This window comes from Chlamydotis macqueenii, chromosome 7, assembly GCF_036417535.1.
Source record: "Chlamydotis macqueenii isolate bChlMac1 chromosome 7, bChlMac1.mat, whole genome shotgun sequence".
Taxonomy (NCBI): Eukaryota; Metazoa; Chordata; class Aves; order Otidiformes; family Otididae; genus Chlamydotis; species Chlamydotis macqueenii.
Window position 1 is genome coordinate 8,836,784 of NC_141562.1, and position 27,741 is coordinate 8,864,524.

The 27,741-nt window shown below is 38.2% G+C and overlaps 1 protein-coding gene across 2 annotated transcripts in view; it reads left to right on the top strand.

The window, feature by feature from the left end:
* GRID1 (glutamate ionotropic receptor delta type subunit 1) overlaps positions 1 to 27,741 on the top strand; it is a 537,013-nt gene that overhangs the window by 384,160 nt on the left and 125,112 nt on the right. The gene's annotated exons all lie outside the window — the stretch shown is intronic.

Consider the following 27,741-nt stretch of genomic DNA (forward strand, 5'->3'; position numbering starts at 1 on the left):
TGCTTTCAGATTATATGTATTTTTGCATTTTCTGCTGTACTAACACATAAACACGTAAAATCAGATATTTCAATCAAAATTTGAATTCTAGTTCAGGAAACTACCTAAGCGTGTATTTAGCTGAAAATGAACAGAGACACGTTTTCAGAAACAGGACTGAGAGATAACTAACTCAGAATTCATCATGATTAATTAAGAGCTTCACTGAATCAAGGGCGTGGCTGGCAGTTCTGGTGTGGTGTAGGCAGGCAGGAATACATTTCTGTATACTTTGTAGTGCAGACAGTGACAAGAAATGGGTTACACGGAGATTTTCATTGTATGACTCATATCGTAGTTGCTCTTGATAGTGTGATTCATACCCATGAAAACATTGTGTAATGAAAAGCTGTCCACTTTGCGGGTTTGCAAAGTGGATAGCTTTTTTTCCTTTTTTCTTTTTTTATTGTATCTTCACTTGTTGAAGTGAACTAACTCTCAATATTTGAAGATTACTCACAGATTTTTCTACTGAGCATTACAGAATTACAGAAATGTCTGTTTTAAGTTATCTTTGCATTTTGTTTTTAATTTTAAGAGACCATTTGGCCCCTTCGTTATAAGCCCCTCTAGAAAGTCCCTGATGTTTGACTTCTGCTTCCCTTAACACCTCTCTCTTGGTCTACACTGGGTCTGTAACCTAGGAGCTCGGATGCAGAGACAGAGGTACTACCATTAAAAGTGAAAGAAGGACAAAGACCCAAACAGAGAGTTTGGGTGTACTGCGCTTGTTGCTGCTACTGCCATTAGAAAAGCTGGAAGGGAGATTGTCAGCTGCTGTTTCTGAAAGCAGCATATTCCCTCCAAGTCCATCTGTTGCCTCTCCATGACTACAGTGACTGCGAAAGTTGGATTTGACATAGGCAAAGCAGGCTCTGACATCACTGCCACTTTGCTGCTGTGGGCAGTCTGCTTATGGATGTGGCTGAGGTGCTGAACTCACTGCACAACTCCGTCAGTTAGTTGTTGGCCTGGTCATGGCTCGTTCTGTGAGACACATTAATTTCTTAGAAGGATTTTCCGGCAAAAATCCTACCAGAGGATTTCTTTCTTAGTGATAAATAAAAATAGGTTGTAGATTTGGAAAAGAGCAAGAACTCACACTTAGAGGAACGTACTTATATAAAAACATTAGTGTTATACTACAGAGAACCACTTTCTGCTCTAATAGAATAATAATTGCTCACCTTTTATTTTTTATGGGATAATACTGCTAATTTTAATTTTCTCATGTTAAACTTGAGATACTCTGTTCTTTTTTTCTCCGCTTTCTTTTGGTAATGTGAGTGACATGCTGTTATATCCCGCAGCAGTTAGACCTTTTTTTTCTTATCTCTCTCTATGGTCTCTAAATGAGGGAAGAGTCTATGCTGCAGAAACAGATTCTCAGTTTGAATTTTGTTTTGTTTATCTTTCCCTAAACTCTCTTAAAGAGAAAGAAGAGTCTTCTCTTGCCACACAAATTAACAGAAAGTAATAGAGCTCTAAAATGTTAAACAGAGCACTTTATATACAGCACTATTATACAGAAACATCAGTGTTGGTTGTGTTCATTCCTGCCACTAATACAGGCTTCCAAATATTACTCTACAGTTATCATCCTACAGTGTTTATGTGTTTAGCTGCAGATTTGTTATAATGGTGTAATGGAGTAAATGCCAAAATCAGGGATATTCAAATGACAAAGAGGAACTGAAGAATCTTTAGAGAATAGTGAAAGAAACAAACAAATGACTTAATAATACTAGAATGTTATTTGGGACATATTTTTTTCTCTTGAAGGCACAATGTTAACTGTAAATTCTGTGTTGCTCCCTAAAAAGCCTTTCAGAGAGTAACAAAATATGTATGTGCTCAAACACATTAATATATATGTAAACAGATAATATCTATATTCATTTATACTTCTAAGCAATAAAACACCAAGTTTTCCATGGTCATACAACTGCAATAATGCATTAGTTTCAGAGTAGCAAGCATAAAGATGGTAAATATTAAAACTCTTGCATTTCCTACCATGAGTAAATTCTCGGGGAATTTGTGCATTCCTATTGGCAAATAACAAGTTGTTCAGAATATATTTCAATATGTATCAGTCCACCTCCCAAAGACTTTTCAGGTGTTCTTGGTTTTTTCTATTAAGCCTTCCTTTTTCAGTAATCCTTATGAGCAACATTTTCATGAGAATAATATTTTAGCACTCAGAGTACATAGATTTTGAATATGTTTTGAAAAGATTTTTGAAAGATCCCTTATTACACAAACCAGCTTTCATCCTTCAGAAAATCTCTTTGCACATATATAACTTTAAATGAATGCTGTTAAAGGAGCTGCTGTTGAAACATCCAGAGCAGAAAGCAGCCGACTGCAATTCATGTCTGAATACAAACTTCATAGCTGAGGAAACTCACAAGAAGACTTCGTTCTGAAAGTCTGCTCTGTAACTTAGCCTTATTTCAAAATGAAGTACAGCAGTTGGGTAAATGCTGAGGAGAAATTTGGAAGGTGGGAAGGAGGTGTAAAGAAAAAATACTTTCAGCCCTCAACAGTTTTTTTTTTGTTTGTTTGTTTTCACCTGTTGTTACTAATCATTGCAAATGTGACGAGTTGAGTTGGCTGCTTTGTTGAAAGTGAGATATTTTATGAAACATATATTGGATTTGACCAAGCTGTTACTAGGAATATGCTTTAGGTGCAGGATGGGTGTTCTGATCTGAGAAAGATAGAGCAATCATCTCTTTCAGGTCAAAGCTGGTAGATCTCAGGGCTGTGGTAAAAGATGGAGTTGTCTTTCTGTTGGTTATTCTGAGGTGTTGGAGATGTATTCTTCATGAGAAAAAGTTAGAGAAATTTCGTTTTCTTTCAATGTGAAACAGAAAAAAATTATGAAGCTGGGTTTTTTTTGTTTGTTTGTTTGTTTTGTTTTTTTTTTTTGTGAGGAGGAGTTGTTTAACACCAATTCTACCAGTATTTTGATGCTTTTCATCTTTAGTTTGTGTCTAGATTGGTTTAGGCAGCATTTCCACACAGCCTCTTTATGTCCAAGGCTGTAGACTTCAGAGGCTTACCTATGCTTGCCAATTAGAGTGTCAGGGTATGAACTTCTCTTTCCTTGTGCAGAATCTGAAGCTAGCAGCAGCTTCCCTGTATAACAAAGTCACAGTGTCAAGAGTTTTAGCAAGGTCCAGACTCTCTAGCGTTAATGAAATGACTCCTGGATGTTGCATGAAAATTTAAACTTGTAAATGGATTTATAAATGTGTTACACTTTACCCATTAGAAATCATATGCAATTATCTACCTGTCAGATGATCTGTGTCCACAAGCAGTTGAGCTTCATGTATTTTCATTGTCCAGGATCTTCTTTTCTTTGGTGTAGTCTTGCCTTTCATAGTAGCGAGCATGCTGCTCAGAAAAGACCTTGGTCCTTCTACGGCTTTCCAGCCTTCTGTGTCTCATGACTCTTCTGACCAGCCTTCAGAGGCTGTAAGCTGATCAGTTTCTGTTAGTGATGGATGACACCCACATTGTGCTGAGGTACAATTATCTGGAGAATTTCTAAGGCAAATCGTAACAGGAGCTATAACTTTTGCACATACAAATTTACAGACTGCTTTTGTTGCTGAAGCCAAAGATTTTTTTAAGTAAGTTTTAGTTAAGGTTTATGTATTTACATTTAAAATGGAACTTTGTACCCCAAAATATGCACCTGTATCTTTTGTACTTTTCTGGGTTTTGCCTTAGTAGTTTCTGAGCCTTAGAAACATCAATAAATTTTACCCACACAGCAACTTGATGATATAAGGAAGCATTAATATTCTCTTTTATTCTGGGCAACCAAGTATTTGGATATTGAATCACCTACTCAAGGTTAAAAATGAGATCTGGGAAGGTCAAGGAGTTTAAAAGAGTATGTATTAATTTCAGGGCAGTTACTTCTTTTTTAAGGATCTACTTTACTTAAATACACAAACATTCACAGTAAAGATACTTCAAGTTACCGCTTTTATTTTGGTTGGTGGTTTTTTTTTGGTTTTTTTTTGTGTGGTTTTTTTTTTTTTTTTTTAGAAGAGAGGGATGAATTCTGACACATAGTCTGTAGAAGATAAATTGGAAAGTACTACTTAGATTTATTTATTTATTTTCCATAAATGCACTGTGCTTTGGAATGGAGCTTCAGTTTGCTATTGAAAGTATTTTTAAGCATGTTTTCTAAATGTGCATATTTATTTTTTTTCTCAAAAGTCTAACTGAATTCCTTCCCTGTAAACTGCAGCCTTCACCTGCCACCCAGGATATCAGAGACGTGGATTGCTCTGGTGAGCAAAACTCATGGTTCTTCTAAGTATAAATGACTAGAAGGCAATGCTAAGGGTTTTATGTGTTGAAGTATCTAAGAACTATCTCTGATTTTGTCTTAATACTTTATAGCTTCACAACATGTAATATTAAAAGATATCTAGCCTTTTTGGTTATCACAGGTTGTGTAACTTATTCCACATTTCTTCTTAACAGAATTAGCATAAGGACAGGGCAAGGGGAGTTAATCATTCACTAATCCATCCACTGTTTGTTCTTCTAAATCCACATAAAATCTCTATTTAAAAAAAAATAAACATTGTATAGTACTAAGTTGAATTAGTTGCTAAGTTGAATTACTTAAAGACTTCAAATCAGTAAATTCTTGTTCTTAATCTTACCAGTAATTTTGTTAAAAAGAACCCACCAAAAATCCCCCAAACCCCACAACAAAACAGATTCTACAGCATGCTAATCTATTAAAGTAACGTTCATTGTATTCTTAAATACAAGGGACTGCGAGAATGAAGAAATGCCCATTGTACTCGAAGAGCAGGTTCGGGGTCATCTAAGGAACCTGAAGGTGCACAAGTCCATGGGTCCTGATGAGATCCATCCGCGGGTCCTGAGGGAACTGGCGGATGAAGTTGCCAAGCCACTGGCTATCGTATTTGAGAAGTCGTGGCGGTCTGGTGAGGTCCCCGATGACTGGAAGAGAGGGAACATAACCCCAATTTTTAAAAAGGGGAATAAGGAAGACCCAGGTAACTACAGGCCGGTCAGCCTCACCTCTGTGCCTGGCAAGGTCATGGAGCAGATTCTCCTGGAAACCATGCTAAGGCACATGGAGAGCAAGGAGGTGGTTGGTGACAGCCAACATGGCTTCACCAAGGGCAGATCGTGCCTGACCAATTTGGTGGCCTTCTATGACGGGGTGATGGCATCGGTGGACAAGGGACGAGCAACTGACATCATCTACCTGGACTTGTGCAAAGCTTTTGACACTGTCCTGCACGACATCCTTCTCTCTAAACTAGAGAGACATGGGTTTGATGGACGGACCACTCGGTGGATAAGGAGTTGGCTGGATGGCCGCACTCAGAGAGTGGTGGTCAATGGCTCAATGTCCATGTGGAGACCGGTCATGAGTGGCGTCCCTCAGGGGTCCGTGCTGGGCCCGGCCCTGTTCAACATCTTTGTCGGCGACATGGACAGTGGGATAGAGTGCACCCTCAGCAAGTTCGCCGACGACACCAAGTTGTGTGGTGCCGTCAACACGCTGGAAGGGAGGGATGCCATCCAGAGGGACCTGGACAGGCTGGAGAGGTGGGCCTGTGCCAACCTCATGAAGTTCAACCAGGCCAAGTGCAAGGTCCTGCACCTGGGTCATGGCAATTCCAGGCACAAATACAGGCTGGGCGGGGAATGGATTGCGAGCAGCTCTGAGGAGAAGGACTTGGGAGTGCTGGTGGATGAGAAGCTTAACATGAGCAGGCAATGCGCCCTTGCGGCCCAGAAGGCCAACCGCATCCTGGGCTGCATCAAGAGGAGCATGGCTAGCAGGTCGAGGGAGGTGATTCTCCCCCTCTACTCTGCCCTGGTGAGACCCCACCTGGAGTACTGTGTCCAGTTCTGGAGCCCCCAGCACAAGAAGGACATGGACCAGTTGGAGAAGGTCCAGAGGAGGGCCATGAAGATGATAAAAGGGCTGGAGCACCTCTCTTATGAGGACAGGCTGAGAGAGTTGGGGCTGTTCAGCCTGGAGAAGAGGAGGCTCCGGGGAGACCTGATAGCGGTCTTCCAGTACCTCAAGGGGGCCTACAAGAAAGATTGGGGAAAGGCTGTTTAGTAGGGCCTGTTGCGATAGGACGAGAGGTAATGGTTTTAAAATAGAGGGGGGTAGATTTAGATTGGAAATTAGGAAAAAATTTTTTACGATGCGAGTTACAGAACACTGGAACAGGTTGCCCAGAAAGGTGGTGGATGCCCCATCCCTGGAAGCGTTCAAGGCCAGGCTGGATGAGGCTCTGAGCAACCTGACCTAGTCATGGATGTCCCTGCTCCTTGCAGGGGGGTTGGACTAGATGACCTTTGAAGGTCCCTTCCAACCCTAACCATTCTATGATTCTATGATTCTATGAAATATCTAATTATTGGTTGACCAGGCATGGATTGTTTTATTTTATTACCTGAGATGAACATCAGGATCCATGGTATATAATTTTTTACACCACCCCTTAATTTTTTTTATATTTTAGAACTATTAATACTTCACATTTTCCTTTGCTTTTTGAGATTTGTTAAAAACTAAAATTACCATCTAGCCATCATTTAACTCCTTTAAGGTTCGGTTCTGGTCTGTCTTTTGAAATGTAATGGTAATACTGAAATATTTTTCATTATATGTATTTTCTGAGCTGTTGTCATCTAGTAGGTGAAGATTCTTCATTTTTATCTAGTAGGATTCCTAAGGAAAGATTACTTTGAGCACATTTGTAAACCAATGCATCCTGTTCAGCTTCAGCGGGGTAATGTGTATATACTGTATTTGAGTTACAGAATATTTAGATGAGCTGCCAGAAAATGAATGAAACAGCAGTCCTGAAAAAACAGTTTTTGAAAGGATGACTTTGTAATGTCAAGTAGACTGAGGAGATTTTCAGTTTATTTGAGCAAGCAAATGAATACAAGGTGGAGGGAGGGAGAGAGTTCCCTGAATTATCCTTTGATATGAATCACTTGATATCTTGTAAGACTTTTCTTCATGTATCTCTCTGTGTCTGTCAATCAGAGTCAGTCTCCTTATGGGCCTGAAAGAGGCTTGAGTCTGTATTGAATAGACATCTTCTGTCACAAAAGCAACAGATTGTTTTATTGATTTTGATTGTATACACTCCTTAGCAGAAGTGTGCAAGTAAGGGTAAATACAGAAGAAACCATGTTTAATGCTTAGACCTGTCACATCTGCTAATAATACTTTGAGTAATAACCCAGACCTTGCATAAAGATCTCCGAGTCTGGTAGGAAGTAAGCCTGCTTTCTGTAAGATAATTCAATGAACTATTAACAGTCTCTTAGAAAAAAAAAAAAAAATCTATCCAGTGCTAGCAATTGATCCAGATTTTTGCTAAGAATGGAAAATAAATTAGTTTCCAATCTTAGTAATTGTAAAGGCAAGACTTGTGTAGTCATAGGTTGACCTTAGCTGGAGATAACCTCTGGCCGAAGCAGGAAAGGCTCTACTAGAAGCAGAAGTGTCACCATCACAGCCTCTTGTTCCCACCTTAGGTTTTCTGAAGGAGAAAGCTTTATCTTGTTCTCCCAACCACTGTCTAAGGGGAGGGAAAAGCAAAACAGAAAGAAGAGCTACAGCTTGAGACAATGCACCAGAAATGTCAGATTGTCTTAATCTGGCTTTGGGGAGAAGGTGATGAGAAATATCAAAGGACATTCTCAGTTTGTTGCTTCAGTATCACCACCATATGTGTCCGATGAGAGCATGTGAATACCTGAATACTTGTGTGGTGGCTTTTGTCCTTCTATGGCCCTCACACATAGTGAAGGGTTGTTGTGTTAACTGCTGCATTGGAAACCATTCTTTCCCCCAGAGATCTAAAAAGTCTTGACAAATTAGTGTAAAATTACAGAATGTATGAGGGAGAATAAAACAAATATTAGAGCTAGCTGCAAAGTGATTAGACATGTTTAATGCTGCAAATAAAGAATTTTGTTTTGTTTTGTTTTTTCCAAAATAATCTCAGCTGTTGTGGCCCCTGCACACCTCTCCCTCTCTTATTTCCTCTCCCTACTGTTTTTTAAGGGCAGAATTTAGGAAAGTGATACTATTTCTACGTGAAAGGAAATAGAAGGATGTGGGGGGGGGGTTGAGTTACAATTTTATCCTTTTGTAGCATTTTGTAGATAAACAATATATTTAGAGAAAAATGTGAGCTGTATTTTGCCATCATATTTATTTCAATTCTAACGTACACTGATACATACATTTGCAAAGGACTAGTAGACCAAATAAATGTCAAACCTCCTTGTTAATCATTTTGTGTTGACAATTTTTCATGGGCATCATGATAGAAGCATTAGAAAGGATTTGAAGGATGATGAGATCTTGGTTTTACCTTTAGAAAATATATGTGTGTCATACATTTATATGCAAATGAGAAAATTGTGCTGTGTGACAAAAGGAGAAAACTCTGTTGGTGCTTTCTGTTTCAGTGAGGTGTTTGATGATTTATCATATTTACTGCAGTATATTTTTTCAGCTAATACCATACCTACTTAAAAAGGTATAAAGTCCTTTCAAATTTCTTTACAATGCTTGTGGTCAGCCTTGCATGAAAAGGCCATTTGTTCTTCCTGTATTAAAGCTTGTGCTTTCATGTAGTTCTGAGAATTTCCTATTACTGTAAATTAATTTCACTTCATTAAATGGTTGGGTCACAGGCAAAGGCATAATAGCAGTCAGAGACAGAGGAGATTACTAGTTTGAATAATCATAAATTGGCACCCACATGCATTCTCTAATATTGGGAAGAAGCTGCTGGCTGTCAAAGCCATTTCATTAACTAAAAAAGCCTATGAATGTGAATTTTTAAGTTAGACAAGATAAAGTTATTATCCTCATGAACAATATTTTACAGTGTGGAACAATGGATTCTAGTCCCTATGGGAGCCAGTGACACGATGGTAAAGATTTAGTTTTCTGTGTTACTTTGCTGTTATTTCAGGTCACTTGTAGTTATTCAGTCATCCACTCAGCAGTGGTTCATTATGCATATAGGGCTTAGTCATGAAGAGATGACTCCAGAGCATGGAGAGTTTATTATTTAGATATTAATTTGTCCTCTCATGTAAATTATTATTTTTTCTTCCAAGACATTCATTAAAGCTGTTGCAGTATTTTTCTCCCAGAAGAAAAAATAATAAGGTCTAATGAAAATGTTTTAATGAAAACAGATAACTAGTGTTTATTTCCTAGTCTTTCTTCTAGGCCTGGCTCAATGCATATTGAAAACAACTAAAGAGAGTCCTACCAATTTCAGGAGATTTCTGATCAAAGCACTGATCTCCAAAGAAAGCTGAGGGGAGTCATTTATCCAGGATCCACCTCCCCTGATACTGAATAGGAAGAATGAAGTAGCATAAAAGGCCCTGAAAAGCATCGCCAGCACAGGTGTTTCAGAGAGGACTGGAAGACTACCTTTTGAAGAGCAAACTGGAAACTACATGGCCAGAGAGGCTGCATATGGGGTGTTGCAGCTGCAGCTGTTGCAGCTGCAGGGAGCTGCAAACGAATTAGCCAGGCCCCCGGACTGGTTTCCCAAGCTGCACAGTCATCTAACTCAAGAGCAGGACTTGAGAAGCAATCAGTATATTGAGCAATTAATCATCAGTTATTAAATGAAATAAAGTTCAAGTTTGGTGAATTAATTTTGCTTGCTAGTCATAGAGAAGGAATCAGGCCCTTGTGAAGCCTGGGAAAGCTGTATGATATCCTAGCTGTTTCTAAGTTACGTGAATGAAATTGTTTAATATCCACCCTGGGGTTACATTTTTTAGTTGCTCTTAATCCATCATTGGTTATAGTAGTGGAATTTCAAATGAGAACAGTGGAAGAATGCCAGATAGTTGTTTTGGTTGTTTTCTGTTCTTATTGTTTTTTTTGTTTTTTTTTTTTAATTCTAGCAAATATTTTTTTTTTTTTCTGCTGAATTTATGACACTTGGCTTGGATAGCAGCTATACTCTGGCAGAGGATATTTGAAGGTGTATGTGAGCACATACGTGTAGCTTTTACACAAATAAGATTATGTACCTGTAGTTATGTTAAATGAGAATTTAAAATTGCAGTTGCTGTTTATTCCCATTTACTAAGGCCAAGAAAAAAATATACTCCACGTTTTATAACTAGATGGGCAGATGTGGTGAAAAACAATTTTGCTTGGCTTTTGAGAGTTGGTGAAAACTTGTTGCATGTTCTTTTCTCGCAACACAGTTTCAGGTGGTGCAAAGTCACAGCCCTGAAGAGCAGAGAGGGCGAGAGGTGGTGAATCGTGTCATTGGCTCCATCCCATGTATAGAGGCAGAGCTATGTAAGCAAGAAGGCTTGAGTATGAGGAGAAAAGGTGTTGGAGTAACCAAAACCGAGTAAAAAATGCTTGGATTGGAAATTAAAGTATTTTTTAATATTCTTTATTAAGTCTAATAGACCTTATGTAGCCAACATGCAGAAGATGAGAGACACATGGCTCAAAATAGCAGATTCTGTCTTTTGTTTTAAAAAGAGCAGGAAGATCAGTGGCATAGGGTGTTTGAACAGCTGCTGTAGACTCTTCAGTCTGTCTGGGGAGGCAAGAGGAAAAGGTGGTATAGAGAGAGAGGAAGAGGTTTATGTTTGTAGAGTTTTATGTACAGATGTGGACAAACGTCTCCATCTGTCTCTGGGTTTGGAACGGAGAAAGCTGATGAGGGTTTCAGAATAAAGACTGGTCAAGTACTTGTAATTAGTTTTGGAAATAAATCTTTTTCTGAAATAGCATGGAGTAGCTAAGAGAAAGCAAAATAATAGCATAGGAGTGTGCTGCAGTCTTCTCACTTGACTGATAGTTTTTCTGTTTTGGGTGTGCAGTGCAGATAAGTGAGTAATGTGTTGTGCTTGTTGAAAGAGGCAGGAAGAAGTCACCTGACAGAGAGACAGCCAAGACACAGATTTTAGAGAGAATTACTGAGTAGACTTAATGAAAAGAAACAGGGAACAATCAGAGGTTAGGGAAGGTGATGTCTGAGCGTGGTACATAGGCTGCTGTGAGAGGCAATTTGCACAGAGCTCAGCCACGTGGTATCTCATCTGACACAGCTAACTGGAGTGGTGAAATGTGCTCTCAAAGGCAAGGCAACAGTAAATCTAGCAGGGGAAATGGCTTCTTGCCACTTGGCCCAGAAGTAGTGCCCCGGGTAGGGAAGGCATCTTTCTCCCAGAAGCAGACAAAAGGTTACAGAGAAATGAACATATTTGAACTGTTTCAAAAGGACAGCCCTCCTCTGTTTTCTTATTCATGAAGCCACAGAAGTGAGTGAATACATGGCATACAGGCAGAAGAGAAGGGGTGATGCAAGAGGGTAGATCTAGAATAGACATCAGGAAGAAATTCTTTACTGTGAGGGTGGTGGTGCACTGGAACAGGTTGCCTGGAGAAGCTGTGGATGCCCCATCCCTGGAAGTGTTCAAGGCCAGGCTGGGTGGGACTTTGAGTGACCTGGTCTAGTGGAAGGCGTCCCTGCCCAGGGCAGGGAAGATTGGAACTGCATGATCTTTAAGGTCCTTTCCAACCCAAACCATTCTATCTTTCTATGGGACTCTGTGGTCTAATGATTTATATTGATTTCCAGGTAAGTGTATAATTTGACCAATAAATCCTACTTAGATATAGCCAAACTTAAAAATCAAAGGCCAAAACATATGCAAACAGTTTTTACTTGTTAGTATAGCTACTAATACAGTTCTGCTGTTCTAGATGATACAGGTCCCTGAACAGTTGCAACAGTACTTTGCGTATCTCTGTTGGCTTAGATTTACAGCATTTTATGTGTGTAGCTATTCAAATGCACATATATAATATGGAGTTAGTTATTTCTGTATATCAAACTCCAGAAAATTTGCTTGTATTTTTCCAGGAGTTTTATGATACATCAGGAGTCAGTTTCTCTGAGTCTTTGTTCAGTGTGGTGACAACACAACTTTGTTTAAAACACTCTTTTTGCTTGGAGCTGGATGTTTTGGATGTTTCTGCTGGTCAGGTTTTCTTCTCTTCATTTTCCTTTTTCTGTTTGTTTTGTGTTCCTATCCCCGGACATTTGTGCAGGTATGCATATAGGTGGTACACATTTGAGTGTATCCACCCAAATGTGCACACACAGAAACACACGTGTATATTTACCCAGGGAAGGGCAGGGTGATCTGGATTGTAACTGAACAATTTTGGCTATAAGCTTCAGATTCATGAAGAAAAAATACTTCTGCCACCTTCCAGCATTCAATTGAGAACAATCAAACGACAGGCTTAGGAGTAGCTGCAGGCGTGATGCTATAGGATGTGATTTGCAAGTGCAAAGTCGCAGTGATAGTCTTGTAAGTTACAGTTTTGTTTTCAGTTTGAATGCTGTAATAGAGAAAGCCATAAAAGGCACAGATTTATGTGCATAGCCAAGAGTATGCATCTTTCAAGTACTTTTCAAGCAGAGATATCAAATTGGGACAATGGTGAGCGTGTGTTTCTAATGAGAGTCTCTGAGACACTGACAGAGTATCTCCAAGTGTGTGTTGTCTTTTCCCTCTTCTGGAGCAGAAAGCAGCAGGTTCAGCAAACCTTTTGCTATGATGAACCCTTCTGATGCTACTGAAGGCAAGAAAGCATCCAGATTTTTAAAGTAAGGACTACAGTTGAGGGCTTTTAACCAGGGCAAGTGACTTGAATTTCAAACTGCAAAAAAAGGTCTAATAGTACTTACCTCATCATGACATTTTTTTTTTTTCTTCTCCGTTCTATTGAAAACTCCTTTTATATAATCTTGGGGCTCACAAATTTGGGACTGATATCACCCTGATTGAACACTGCACAAAGTAGAAGGTGTGTGGGTTTTTCCCCTCCCCAGAACTCTGTCACACCTACTTCCATCAAGAAAGTAGAGCCCAAGATTTCTTTGCTTATATTTGATGTGTATTTGTTTGTAATAAATAGTCTTTTGTAATGACCTGTTAACTGACTTACTTTACTAAATCATACAGACTAACTGGGTCTTAATATAATCTTTTAAATCTATCAGATTTGCAGGATTTGAAGCAGTATTTGAGAGATAGAAGACTCCTGAGGATGAAATCTTGTCCCCCTTGTCTTGAATGGAGCTAATACCCATCCCATATTCCGTTGTGAATTCTTGAATCATATGGTTTCCTTGGAATACCATCACTTCTTTTATCTGAGTTTTTCAGAGCTGAAGTAATCAGTCTTCTTTTCTCAGCCCTAAATACAGAAAATAGCAACTCGGCTACATAAATAGTCTTTGAAAAATTAGCTCCTTTTCTTTGACAGTCAAGTTTAGTAAATGATAAAGATTATGGTAGACAATCCTTATCACAATGGTGAAGGATTACTGCTTTTGTACTTATTGCTTAAAAAAAATAGAACACCTTAATCTTTTAAAAACAATTTGGGTTTGGAAAAACAAATTGCATTGAAGCTGACAAAATGCTTGCCAAGTTCCAGGAGATGCAATTTGGAACGTCTGAGATACTAAACCTGAGTTCCTAATAGAAACAGGGACTCAGTATTAACTCTTTCAGCTCTACTGTAGCCTATAATGCATAAAGTGCAGATTTTTGTATCTTTCTTTTAAAACCTGGGAGAGTGCTGCTGGATTTCTATACTGTCTCAGGGATACAAGACGAGAAATGAGCTCCTGGCCTACTTGCTCCAGTTCCCTAAGAACAGAGGCCACCATAATACATAACTATATATTTCATAATAACTTTCATAAACTGCTCATGCACTCTCTTGAAATTGAACTGTATGCATTTTGGTCTGCCACTACCATTGTGAGATGAATTCAGAATCTCACCATAATACTTAGAAACCTTTGTATTCTCCGCCAAAATATACCTGTAGTCGTCCTTGTATCCATATCTCTGTGCTAGCATGGCCATTTGAGTTTACCAGTTGGAACGTTTTGGTTTTTATCCTCCCAAGGTACTTAAAATAGTTCTTGAAATACATCAAATGTATTGTTTTGTGGTTCTGCTACTAAACTATCTGAACTTAAACTCTGCTCACAACCTGCTAGTGACTATAGGAGTGTCTCTGTGTTGGTATTGATACTTCCTTTCTTTGTTGACAACATTTCAGCTGATACATCTTAGAATCTAATTGTTCATGTGTACACAAATTGCTACATCACAGACAATAAACTTCTAATAAGACTCTGGTGTTTTTCAAACTGATGAAGTTTCAAATAACAGCAACTTTTTTGTTGTTGTTCTCTGGGTGTATGACCTTATTTTTCACAGTAGTGAATTTCATCATAATTATGTTATGTCATTTCAGAAGTCATAATCTTTTAAAACGCTCTCTAAATTCCTCTGTATTTATTATGCTTCCTAGTTTTCTATCATAGTTAATTCTTTTAGTAGTATTTGTCAGGATCATTACTGATAATATTAAATAACCAACTAAAGCTCTTGGGTTCTAAAGGAGTAACTGCTGAGAAAATGGGATAACTGAAAAGCTCAAAATCTAAGGATGGCAGAAGAAACTTGGCATTCTCTATTATGATCCTCTATAATTCTATGATTATGAAGCTAGGAACCTTGTCTGTAATTAGTTTCCTTTAACTTGTTATTATGATATCCAACAAGATCAATTGTATTTTTTTCCCTCTGGCTTTATGATTTTAAAATTTATTAAATGCACACCAGCCCTGTAGAATTTTTAGTAGGTAAGTGGTGTTCTTCTGTATTAACTTTGACTGTAGGACTGCTATCCCAGGAAGTCGTTCTTTCCTTTGTTATGCTTCCCCATATTACACAGATTCAGTCTGTTTATTAGTATAATGTCATCATATTTGTGTTCTTATTGCTATTTTTACATCTTGCATAGCTGTCTCTGTTTGGACATGGCTGTTAGTATATCCTCACTAACATGTTTCTATAGTCTCACAAATTAAAAGTAGTGTTAGAGACTGAGCCCTGTGTGCTCTTTAATTTTCTTCTACTAGTTTCAGACTTAGTCACCCAAGGCCAGCACTGAAAGTATTATCTAAAAGAATCACCTAAGAAGAAAGGTTCATTTTAATGAGAATGCTTTTCAGCGGTTACATTTACTGGCTGTTCTTTCTACCACAAGGTTTTTTTCTTGTCTGTTCATCTTCATTAGCTGCATCCTACTTTAGTTTGCACTGTGCATCTATCTCACCTATGTATAAATCTTACTTTATCCAGCAGTAACTTTACAATGATACCTTGCCTAAGTGAAGAAACATTTTTTTTTCTTTCGTATTTCTTTTCTGCCTCAAGGCCATGTTTCTTGTTCTAGCCTGCTGACCTCTTCCTTCTGTGCTCTCTGATGACAGGCCAGTCAATTTTTCCCTCATGCAATTCAATGGTTCCTGGGATTGTGTGATTCTCCAATCTTTTCAATTTTATTTTTTCTTCATCTGGTTTGTGGTTATTTCCTACCTCCCTTGTCCCCTTTCCCCTCTCCTTCATTTATGTTTTTTAATCTTTTATATGTTGTCCTCATCACCCGTAGGTCTCAGCCCTTGGATTTTATCTCCCTCTGTGCTTGTGAGGTTCATCTGGTCTCTTGTTTTGCTAGTCTGTTTTCTCTATGAAGCATTTGTATTTCTCTGTGCAGCTGTCTTTCTCTGTTACCAACTCTTTCTCTTGCGATATTTGATCACTCCTGTGTCTTGTCTTTGTGGTCACATGCTTTAAGGCTTTCTGTTCTATTTGCAGATATTTACAATTCTCATTATGTCAAATTAATATTTTTTTCTCATTCCTGTGTGTTCCCTAAAAAAAAATTTCTGAATATTTTCCATGTCTCCAGATGCATCTCTAGTCCTTAGTTCTTCTCTTCCACGATTTCTATCAGGTGATAGTGTTATGTTCCTGTGGTGAGTTGACCCTGCCTGGATGCCAGGTGCCCACCAAATTGTTCTATCACTCCCCTTTCTCAACCGGACAAGGGAGAGAAAAAAATATAATGAAACACTCATGGGTTGAGATAAGGAAGATCACTCACCAATTACCATCATGGGCAAAAGAGACTCCACTCAAGGAAATTAATTACCAATCAAGATGAGAGTAGGCTAATTAAAAAATAATAATAAATCTTAAAGCACCTTCCCCCCACCTCTCCCTTTGTCTCAGCTCAACTTCACTCCTGATTTTCTCTACCTCCTCCCCTCCCAGTGGTGCAGAAGGATGGGGAATGGAGGTTGCAGTCAGTTCATCACACGTAGTCTCTGCTGTTCCTTGCTCTTCACACTCTTCCCCTGCTCCAGCATGGGGTCCCTCCCATGGGAGACAGTCCTCCGCACACTTCTCGATGTGAATCCTTCCTGTGGGCTGCAGTTCTTCACAAACTGCTACAGCGTGGGTCCCTTTCGCGGGATACAGTCCTTCAGGAACAGACTGCTCCGGTGTGGGTCCCCCACAGGGTCACAACTCCTGCCAGCAAACTTGCCTTGGCCAGTGGTGGGTCCATCTTGGAGCTGGCTGGCATTGGCTCTATCTGACATAGGGGAAGCTTCTAGCAGCTTCTCACAGAAGCCACTCCTGTAGCCTCCCTGCTACCAAAGTCCTGCCACACAAACCCAAGACAGTTCCCATCAGGCAAATACTTAAGGATGTATTTATTCTTTTTTTTAATTTTTTTTTTTTATTTTCCAGCTAGTTACATATGCCATGACGTTCTTTTCAGTCTCCTATAAAAACAGATGTAACCCTGATATAAAAGCAGGGTTGGGTCTGATGTGATCTTTTTCCTCCTCTCTCTTTATCATTACATTTAACTTTCACAAACTTCCCTTTTTGGCACCTTCTGCTTATTGACTTTACAAGACACTATCTTTTCAAAATTTTCCCTATGTCAAATAAATTTTTAAGAGTTTTGCAGTTAAACTGCTCATCAGCCATAGCTGAAAATACCTGTAATATGTTGTCAAATACGTGGCCTTTGTCTTACTCAAAAGTTTGGTGTGTCCAGCTAGATACTACAAACTAGAAACTTTGACCACACCACAGACTTTATGAACAAAGCTATTGTGTAATAGGCTTGGTTCCTGTTTCCATCTTCCATAGATTTTTCCCTCAAGGAGGACAAATTTCATGCCAAAGTCTTTTTTCAGCTCTGTTTATTGTATTGTTGCCTTCACTTTATCTTCAGAAAAAGAAATTAACTTCTGTTGGATGCTTTCATATATTATTCTGAAATCTGAATCCCCTTTCATGGGATATATATAAAAACAATTTTTGTTTTCTAGACATTGTTTGACACAAACCCAGTTGTTAACTTAAAAAACAGTGTTCATCTCATAATATTAGGGGACTATGGGTTTTATTTAACCTCAACTGGATATAAGAGGCTTAAAATACAGACTTATAGTCCCTTATATAAATTATTCTGCTTAAATGATATACCATGTAGTGTATTTTATTTTTTTGTCAGTGAGATGTAAGCTACTTTAATTAGAGGCAAAGGAAGTTTCCCTTGTGAATCTTTTCACACCTGCATGGATGGCATAATATAAATCAGTGCTAAGGATAGTATGTCACAAGTCAGTCAGGCTCAGATATTAAAGTTAAAAAACTATTAGTTTCACATTTTTCTTCCTCTGGACTTGCATGGAGGCTCAGGTACATGGACATTCTACCACAAATCTGTGGGGTTTTTTTTCTGAATTCTACCTCAGAAAAAATGGAAAGAAAATTACAGTAGTTAAAATGCTAAAAATGACTCAGCTTCAAAAACAGAATCAAGGCATAATCTGTAATGAAGGCTGGTTTCCCTGGATTCAGAAGATAAGCTGTTGCTCCTGACAATGCAGAAAGGTTCATTCTCAAAAACCTTTTTTTTTTTTTTCTGTAACTTTGCAAACACTGTGTTAGTTAGATGAAGTGGAAGTTGTTTCAAAGGATGAAATATGTATTTTTAAATTTATAGCTTTGCTTCATTCTTCTGAATAACTGTATGCAAGCATTAGGAAAAGCAAGTATGTTTTCCAGTCAAATCTCCTCATGCCCCATTACTATAATATATATTTTAATATATTTTTAGTGTCAAAGATTTGCCAGCTGATACAGACACTGGCAGTAATGAGATAACCACAGGGGCTCCAGTGTATCTCTGCAGGCTTTGAGAAAGTGCGGGTGCAGAACATTCCGAGTCTTGAGCCAAACAGTGCATATTTGAACACCTACTTGGAAGAAAAATCTGGGAAAACAGACTAAACTTATCTGTGCCTCCTTCCCATTGCTATGTGCTGTGTATGTACGCTATGCTAGGTGACTGCTGCTTTGCTTACCTTTGTTAAGCCTCTAAGGCTTTGCGTAACGTCACTAAGACAGTGGACATACAAAGGGAGAGTTAGCCCTTCCATTACCACCATTACTGTTCCCCAAGGGTTTCTTTCCTCCTAGAGCAGCCTGAAAGAGTTATCACTTGACAAGTGCACAGAAGCCAAGTATCCTCATGCAGTATTCACATGCAGAATATTCTTTCCTCTTGGCAAAGCAGATCAGAAAGACTCTTCTGGTTTGAGATGGTTAAGGTGATCTTTAAGGTGCTCTTTAGTGCTCACACAGCCTGTGGCACTCCTTGTGCATGCAAAATGCACTATGACTGACAAGATGGTCCTCAGACCTGTAAGGATTTTGCTTTATTTATGTGTTTATTTTGCAATTTAAAATAAGAATGCTCTAGGCGGAAAAGGACTGGTTTGAATGTGATTATGTTTGAGGCTGAGGCAAGACTAGTTAGTGTCATCTTCTTTCCTTTAAAACCATTTAGGATTTTAAAGGAATTTTAGAGAAGAGACTGCACAAGTGTGAACAGATGGATATTGGATAGGGTAACCATTGTGGATATACTTGTACAAGTTCATAGGAATTAAAAACCTGTAACCTATGTAAAATAACAGCCTTCCAGTGTGATTGCTAACTTTGTGCCAGAGGCAACGAATCAGTATTAAAACCATAAGTTCATGAAAATCTTAAGTAATCTCTTGACCCTATAGCTGGCTCTTTCAGTTCAGAGTTTATGCCATGATACATGATTTTGGGAGCTTCAGCTATCATGCTGTCAAGACAAATCATACTGCTTTTAAAAGAGGAAATTAAGAATGTGTAAGTTGTGTTCGCATCTTTAATGATATAGTTACCATCTGCTGTTTATACCTACAAAAAGATCAAACTCTGGAAAACTCTCTGCAAACTCTATAGTTATGTTGAGCTTCCAGCACAGGCTGAAGTTAGAGCTTAAGATATTGTTTCTGAATAGAGCTTGAGAGGGCATGGTGAATGGGACCGGAGGTGTATATTGAAGTGTGTTATACCCTGACTGTGGAATGGCTACTCATTATGAGAATAGAGAGCAGTCATCCATGCTGAAAATAGGTCTATTTACCGAGGATCTGTGTATGACAAGCTCTTTTCAACCTTCATGCCTATGTCTAGTCAACCCCTTGTAGGCATTCCAAACAGAAAACTTAAACTACTAAATCGTTTCAGATGATTTATGTTAATGGGAGGCAGGAGGAGAAGCAAAGCAAATCCATCAAAAAACCCAAGCTCCAAATGCTGGCCAGTTCTGTGAATTTTAGTTTGGTCTTTGTAGTGTGGCTCTTTTGAGAGTACAGTTCTTAACAAAGCATTACAAAATTGTCTCTAAAAAGATGAGACTTCTTAATATAATATAGAGGTACAAAGCCATTATCTTAAAAAAAAAAATTCAATGTCTAAGTGAGCAAAATTTAGTTATTCTTTTCAGAGATTTCCCTGGGTCTTCAAAGTCATCTCAGTGTGTGGCTTTGATAAAACTTCAGGTGCAAGATTTCTGAGAGGTTATGTTCTTTAGTTAACATTGGATTTATGTCTTTACAGAAATATTGCTTTCTGACAGCTGTGCCATTATCTGGTGTCACCACTGTGCCATGGAGTTAAATGGTCAACAGTTACTACATTTATAAATAGTATGTGACGTCTGAGCTTTGAAAAGTTGGTTCTTGCTGAATGCTTTTGGACGAGGTCCTTATGCAGTACTTGTTTGTCAGTGGAATATGCATTACATGGAATGACAATGGAGATTGAATATAATAAGCGTTACCTATAAAATAGAAATAGGATTAAACAGAAATCCCAAGGCATTACGTTGAAATGATTAAGGCTGAAACAATAGGCAATGTCATGCATATTAGAGTAATTATTCAAGAACATTACAGCTGCGTAGTCAAGAGAAGTTACAGTGTGCAGTTCCTCTCCTCTGTAACAGGGAACTAGCACAGTGCAAACTTTAAAAAATATTATTAGTATATTTCAGTTTGGGTTATTATCAAATCATATTTTGCAAAATGTCATGTACCCCTTCTAATTAGCATTCATCAACTGTAGGAGTGCGTGCTAAAAGCTGCTAAAGGTTCTGGTCGTATTTGCTCCTGTTTGTGTGAAATGTCCCGTTAGCAACTAAAAATGGAACTCGGTTGTTGATGGTATGGGTTTTTTTCCTTTGTTTTCCCTTTTTTTTTCTTTTTTCCTCTTTTCCCTTTTTCCCACTCTTTTTCTTTTTTTCTTTTTTTTTTTTTTTTTTTTTACTTTGTTTAGTTGAGTTATTTAGCTTGTGGAGGAATTGATATAGAGGTCAAGAAAGGACCATCTCAATTCTTTTGGACAGAGACCATAAATGAAATATTACAGAGTTTGTGGGGAACAAGAACACTGGGATACTTATCCCAGACTAATGACCAGACAACTGAGTGGGCGAGTATAGAGATTTATATGACTGTTCTGGCCTATCTTTTATGGGAGATTCAGGCTGAAGAGGCCAGGTATATACACTTATACTACTGGAGAAACCCAGAATCGTTAAAATACCATCCAATCTCATGATAGCCTTTTAAATAATTATTTTGTTGCTTCATCAGTACCACTGAGAGAAGAATAGGTTTTCTAAGCAATAGTGTTCCGCAGAAGAGTAACAAGGAAATACCAGGCTTCATTTTTTAATGTAACAGTGCATAACAACTTTAATTTATCCCCACTGCAGTTTTTATTAATATGTTTGTAGAGCATAGACCAAGAAAGAAGTTGCGCACACAGCAAATTATCAAGAAATGTGGATATTGAAAGCATGTTATGCTTGTGGTTCATTAATGACTTGTACAGAGCTAATACGTACCAAGATTCTGAATTGACAGCTTCTGTTGTAAGTGTAGGGAAAGTAACTCTGTCATTGACATGAGGCAGTGATCACTGAAAGACAGGGACTCTGTGAGCCTGTGAAGTGTTTTCTAAAATTGTGTACGTGCACATTTCTGGGAAGATGTTCAGAAAAGAAAAGAGTATTTGCCAGAATTTCTGGCAAAACCTTTTTTATTAAAAGTACAAATTCTTCATGGAATGATGTTTCATAAAAAAGGGTCAGGTTCAGTGGATTTTCTGATCTGAAAAAGTATGTCATTTGAATTCTCATTTCACCATTTAGAGAAGGAAGAATTTCATATTTCACTTTAAAATTAAATTTAGAAATCTTAATTAAAGCGTATTAAATAAGAAAAATAAACTTACAGTCCTGATTGTTTACTGCACCTAAGTTTTTATCTTCAAGATTCTTAGTCCAAAATGTCTTAGTAAAACTTTTCATCTGGAGTTGGGATGTTGTACTGTGGCCTGGAAAATTTTGTTTTAATCCCTGTGCTAAGGGTACTGTTACCAATTAAGCTTTAGAAACAATATCAATTTGGAGTATGGTTTAGTATACTGTAAGTATTTTAAGGATATTAGACTAGAATGGCTTTTTTAAAAAATTATTTTTATAAAATACTTCATTGTGTCTAGCAGTGCTTACTTTATTTATTTATTTTAAATCTATTAAACACTATATGTTTTAAACTCCTCTGGAAATACTGAGCCAAGAGGTACTTATTTAACATGCAAAGGAAAAAAAGTTTCTAATGAATTGTACAAGTCTCAGTATCTGCTACAGAGAAATGGTTTTTCTGTGAAGTTCTATTACCTATGCAAGTCACTCCTGGACATGAACTGCACTATTTTAATTGAAGGAGTTTCTAAATATAAATCAGGTATCTAGGGAATATAGCCTGAGCCCATATACTCTGCAGAATTGACTTTTTCGTATCTTCTGTCTTAACTTATTGGTAAGAGATATGCAAAGCTTCTCAGATAAATAGGTGCACTTTGATAGTATCCAATTAATTACTGTCAGATGTATTGCATTGGAAACCTGTTCTATATCTCTTCTTTCGGATCTAAACCAGATCACTGATTCTTAGGATGTTTTCTGTGACGTTTAACTCAAGAGCAAAGCTACTTTAAAAAAATATGGGTCCATCTCCTGCAATGAGAGTCAGCAGATGGGGCTAGGTTTGGCTCAAGATTGCAAAATGCTATGAAGAAGGTAGTGACTTATCCCCCCCAGCCTGCTGTTTTACTAAAATAGATTTCAGTAGATTCTGAAGAGTTTTTCATATTTTTTTTTGTGGGGGGAAGAAAAGACAGTAGTTAAATAATTTCTCCAAGTACGTGAAGGGGAAAAAAAAAAAAAAAGCTGATTTTGGAAGCAGGTCACTGGCTAGAACCTTGCTTGGTGCAATAGGAGCTGGAAAGAGTTTTATTTTGTAACCTGTCCAGTGGCAAAGGTAAACTGAGCAGGTAGTGAATTGTAAGGGCTGAGACTGATCCCTTATGGAAGATTTGCAAAGAGCTGAGATTTAGATGTGATTACTTCCCCAAGCCCTACTTTACTTATGCCTTCATTATCAATAATAAAAAAAAGCCGAAAGAAAAAAGAAAATAGAGAGGAAAAAGAAAGAGCTTTATCTGCTATTGTCATGCTGGTTGCTTTAGAAATGTGAAGGAAAAGATGACAAATTACGTCAGAAGAACGAGAGATTTGTGATATTTTCCCACGATGAAGGTGTGTCTTTTTTTTTTTTTTTTTTTTTTTTTACTTATTTCATAGTAGTAAAGGTGACCTTGATATTTTCTAACCTTGTCCCCACTGTCCTTGTCTCTGAAAAGGACTCAGGTCTCCTGCAGGCTCTTTCTTCAGATGTTCACTGACTAGCCCTCTCTGTGCCTGGTTTTCTGCTGTACACATCCTGGGGGCTGGCTGTTGGCAGGCTGGCTGGCTGGCTGGCAGGGGTCTGCAGTGGGATTGCAGGCTAGAAAACAGCTGCACAGGAGGAGCTTTGTAACGGGGCCCGCTTCCCAGAGCTGTGGTCTCGAGATGGTAGGGTGTATCTGCTGGTGCCTCCACGGAGCACTCGCTGCGTTACAGGTGTTCTGCTCTCTGCTGCCAGCTGTAATTAGTCATCGGTTGACAACAAATTTGGTTTTGTGTTCCTTTGTTGTCTCTTAGGACGCTCTTTCCAAATTATTTTCTAACTGAACTCCCCAGTTTCTACTCTCATTCATCTTTTTTTCTGTAAAGCTATGATGCTTTTTATCCTTACCGTTAAGGTGAAGGATGTGGAAGTAATACCCTTTACTACTTTGATATTCCTCCTAGCAAAACACTCTGGTGGTTCCTTTATATCACACTGATTTCAGGGTGGCAGCCTTTGTTTCCAAAACCGTAGACACGACAGGACCATCTGTATTTGCCATCTGCAAGACATTTCCTTCTAGGATCTCGGGCTTGATTATGGGACTTCCAGACATTCCTGCTGCCTGTCGCCCTGGGCACACAGTAAGGGGACAACAGGTGTGTAGCTAGCGCAGATGCGTGTAAGCCTAAACTCCTCAGAACATCCTGCTGTCTCTGGAACACAATCTGCCCCTGTCTGTCTGAACACTCAGCAGCATCTCTCTGAGTTGTGTCTGGCCACTCATCCCTGCGTTCCTTTCTACACCACCTGCTTTTTGCTGTTAATATCAGGGCGCTGACCTTGGCAGAGCAGCCAGGTATTGTGGAAAAGCCCTGTTCCTAGCCAGCCATTATACACTTGGAAATGTTTTCCGTTTCAGATTGTTGGAGAAGGTCAGGAAAGGAATGTTCTGTTCTATTTTTCTTCCTGCAGAATTGCTTTATTTCTGAACATAGCAGTATTTATTGCTTACTTTCCTAACTTCTTTTAATCCTGCAACTGCCATTAGATAAAATAATGAACCGAGTTACTTATTCATAAAAGAAATGTAAATATTTGTTCTCCACTGTATTCCAATAAAATAATGTTGTCATGGATTATGGGCAGTAAATTATTTTATGCTATATATTTGCAAGTAAACAAAGCCGTATACATGAAAGTATCTTTGATCATTTTTCATGAAGCATCTTATTATTTTCTTTTATTATTGTTGGTATGAGATGTGAAATCTTAATGCTCATATTTTGATTTTCAGTGTCTCTCTATTTCCTTTCTATTGCAAAAGCTTTCTACTGAGAAATTTTAAACAATTTTCTATATTTGCTGCTCCCCTTCCCATCTTCCCAGTCTGACCTGATTTTGATAATATCACTTATATGTTGTCCTTAATAGAAGTCCACTGAGTTAATTATAATTTTCTTATTTAAATTCTGCATTTTAACATTTCACTGTTGAAATGTAGTTAGGGAGGAAGGAAGGACATACAGTCAAAAACTCCTCTTTTGTCCAAATTTGTAGAAGCTATTTGCCAGTTTAAGAGAAAATAAAATAAAGATGGATGCTTTTTAATTTCTAATGTGCTGTTTATCTCAGAAGCAGATTTTCTGTTTGATAGAAATGTGTGAGGCATTACTCCCAAGTGTCAGTTAGACCCTATGTACATATAGAGTGTATAGAGAGCTAGGATATTTTGCACATATATTAATCACTTTTCCGCAAAAAAAACCCATAACATTTTAGCACATGAATCCTGCCCCAATAGATGGCATAGCTTTCCTTTAGCCACAGTGATCACACAAATTCCTAGCCTACTTTCTTTAATACAGGGTGCATTTGTGAAATAGGCTGTAATAGATCCTTCAGGATGTTTCATAGACTTTTTTTTTTTTTAATGGATGGAGGCACAAGCCTTACAGAAATGGCAAGATCTTGAACAGCTTGAATAACTTAAAACAGGTGACCATAATCTCCCAAGTGCTGATACTTTTTACTCTTTAAAAAAAAAGAAACTCCACAAGTTACAAACATATGTAATTTATTTCTTACTCTGAGAATTCTAAATAAATTTGCTCATGATATGCCAGGTCTCTAGGAGCTTGCTCTTCACACTGCTTAACTTCCATGAGCCTCTAGAAACACACCTCTGATATACACCAGTGCTATCAGAAGGTTGAAACCTCCAAGATGTGTCTTTCAGTAGTTTGTTTTAGGATTCTTTAGGACAGCAAGTGTGTAATCATGCTGCAAAACTCGAAGCACAAAATGCAAGAAGTTTCTACTTCCCCTCAGCTTGTCTGGGTTTAGAATAATGCTTTCTGCTATGTGTTGCAGCTCTATAAATGGAAGATATTTATAGATATTTAAACTTTCCTATCTACGTTTATGTTTCTAAATACATTTCAGGCTTTCAGAGTGCAGAACCATTGACTTCTGCAGGAGGTGCTGAATGGTCTAGCACTCTGATGACTAAAGATAAACTCTTAGCAACCTAAATTTAGGCACCTCATTTTAAAAACTTTGGCCCAGGTATGTGAACCCAGAAGAATGAGTTACAATAATTCATTTCAAATTCCCTGACTCTTGCGGCTCCCCAGACTTAGCATTTATTCATATAAATTGCTCACTGTTGCAGATAAATCACAAAATGTAGCCAATGCAATAACTCTGCACCTGAGAATTATTTAGTTTTCCTTTGCTAATGTTGGCAGTGCTTTGCTTTTCCTGTATACCTAGCTATTTTGGCTTTGTTCTGAATGTTTTAGAGGGGTGAACAGGGAGAAAATCTACATGTTTTTGCCCTCACTTTCACTCCTGCTAGCTTTCCTGATAGCTGTGATTCCTCAATTAGCTGGTCAGTTTAATTTTCCTGCCAGCTTAAAAGAAATGCATGGGAGAAAATTACCAAGGGACACAATTTTTAACTGCGTGCTTAGCAGAGAATTATCTTGCAGAAGCATTTTCTCTAGCAGTTCTCGTCTGCTTTGACACCAGGGATAGTTAGTTTCCCATAATGCTGTTTATGATGATGCTGAGAAATACTGTGTCCTGTCTGTGTTGATTTGTCTCTTGACTTCTTTGTGGTTTTTCTTTTGGGATTTTTGTCTCTTTAAGAGAGCACTTCAGATTGTGGACATGAGAAATAGATTCAGGTATGTGCATTGCCCACAACTTTCCTTTAGATTTGTGTAGACTGAACAAATGAGTCGATCTTTAAAACACAGTTACTCAGCCAAGTAATTTATCCTTTTTTATTTTTTTTAAATACAGTACAAACTAAAAGCAATGTTAAGAATGTTGATGTTGGCTACTTAGCTAGTTTTTGTGTTACTTTTTGCTAGGATCAAGTAACAGCACTCCCTTTGCCTATATTAAGGATGGATATCTTGTCATTTCACTGCAGCCTTACAAGTCGTGGGCGTTTATTCTGAGCCAGTCATCTGTAGTCAGTGTCATGAGAGAAGGTGATTCATCCCATCTGATGCTAAATATCTGAGAGGCTTATTATGCAAATGTGTTCTGGAGAGGAAGGTGGCTGATGATACTCCTGCCCAGCCCAGTGCCGCAGTCTACAGAGCCTCTCTGTACCGATGCAGTTGTTTCTGAGGCCACACTCAATGAACAGAGCGTGGAAATCATCCAGGTTAAAAACAGTAACTGGAAGGATTTTGTTGATCTGTATTTATTTTTTTAACCAGGTTCATTTCAGTGATTCATAGGACCATTTATAGCACAGCAAGAAGTATATCTGTTCAATAAATGGGGTCATATTGGCACAGAAGAAATAAATGGTTGAAGGCAGGGACATTCAAAACTTTGTGTAATGAACTGCCTTCTGAAAGACGTGTGCACTGGGACTGTCCTATTTTATGAAGTGAGATGAATCCACAGTAGTTGTTTAATTGCGTGTTGAGCAGGACATTAGCGGTAGCGTTATCACTGCAGTGTACACGTCTTGATGCTTGATATTGCTTTATTAGACTATAAAATATCTTGAAGTAAGCTTATCTATGAGAAACAAAGGGGGCAGTTAGAAACTTCTATGTATATTGCCAAATCCTTCCATTAAGGTCTGCAGTACTCGTAGTGCTGTTTGTGCTAGCAGTCTTTCCAATTTTAGCATCTTAGTGAACCGTGAGGGATATATGTGTACGGATAAATACGCTGTCTGATGAGATGGGCTGTTTCTTTATAATATATAGTGACTATCTAAGTCCACACCAGGAAGCCAGAAAAAGTGTCCATGCAAATCATAACTCTCTCTTGGGTCTTACATAAATCTGAAGAGAGGATGACTCATGTGAACTTCACCTGAGTGTCTCAGAGTGATGTTTTTCATTAAATAGGTTAGCTAACAGTTAAAGATGTAATGAGGCAGAGGCAGCATATTTTGAGAGGCATGTTGAAAAGAAACCCAGCCTACTAGGATGCATTAGATGTATCATATGAAAGTTAAATCTCATGAACTGCATGTTCTGTGTGCAGAGGTTCATCATAGGATCTCTTATCACGATGA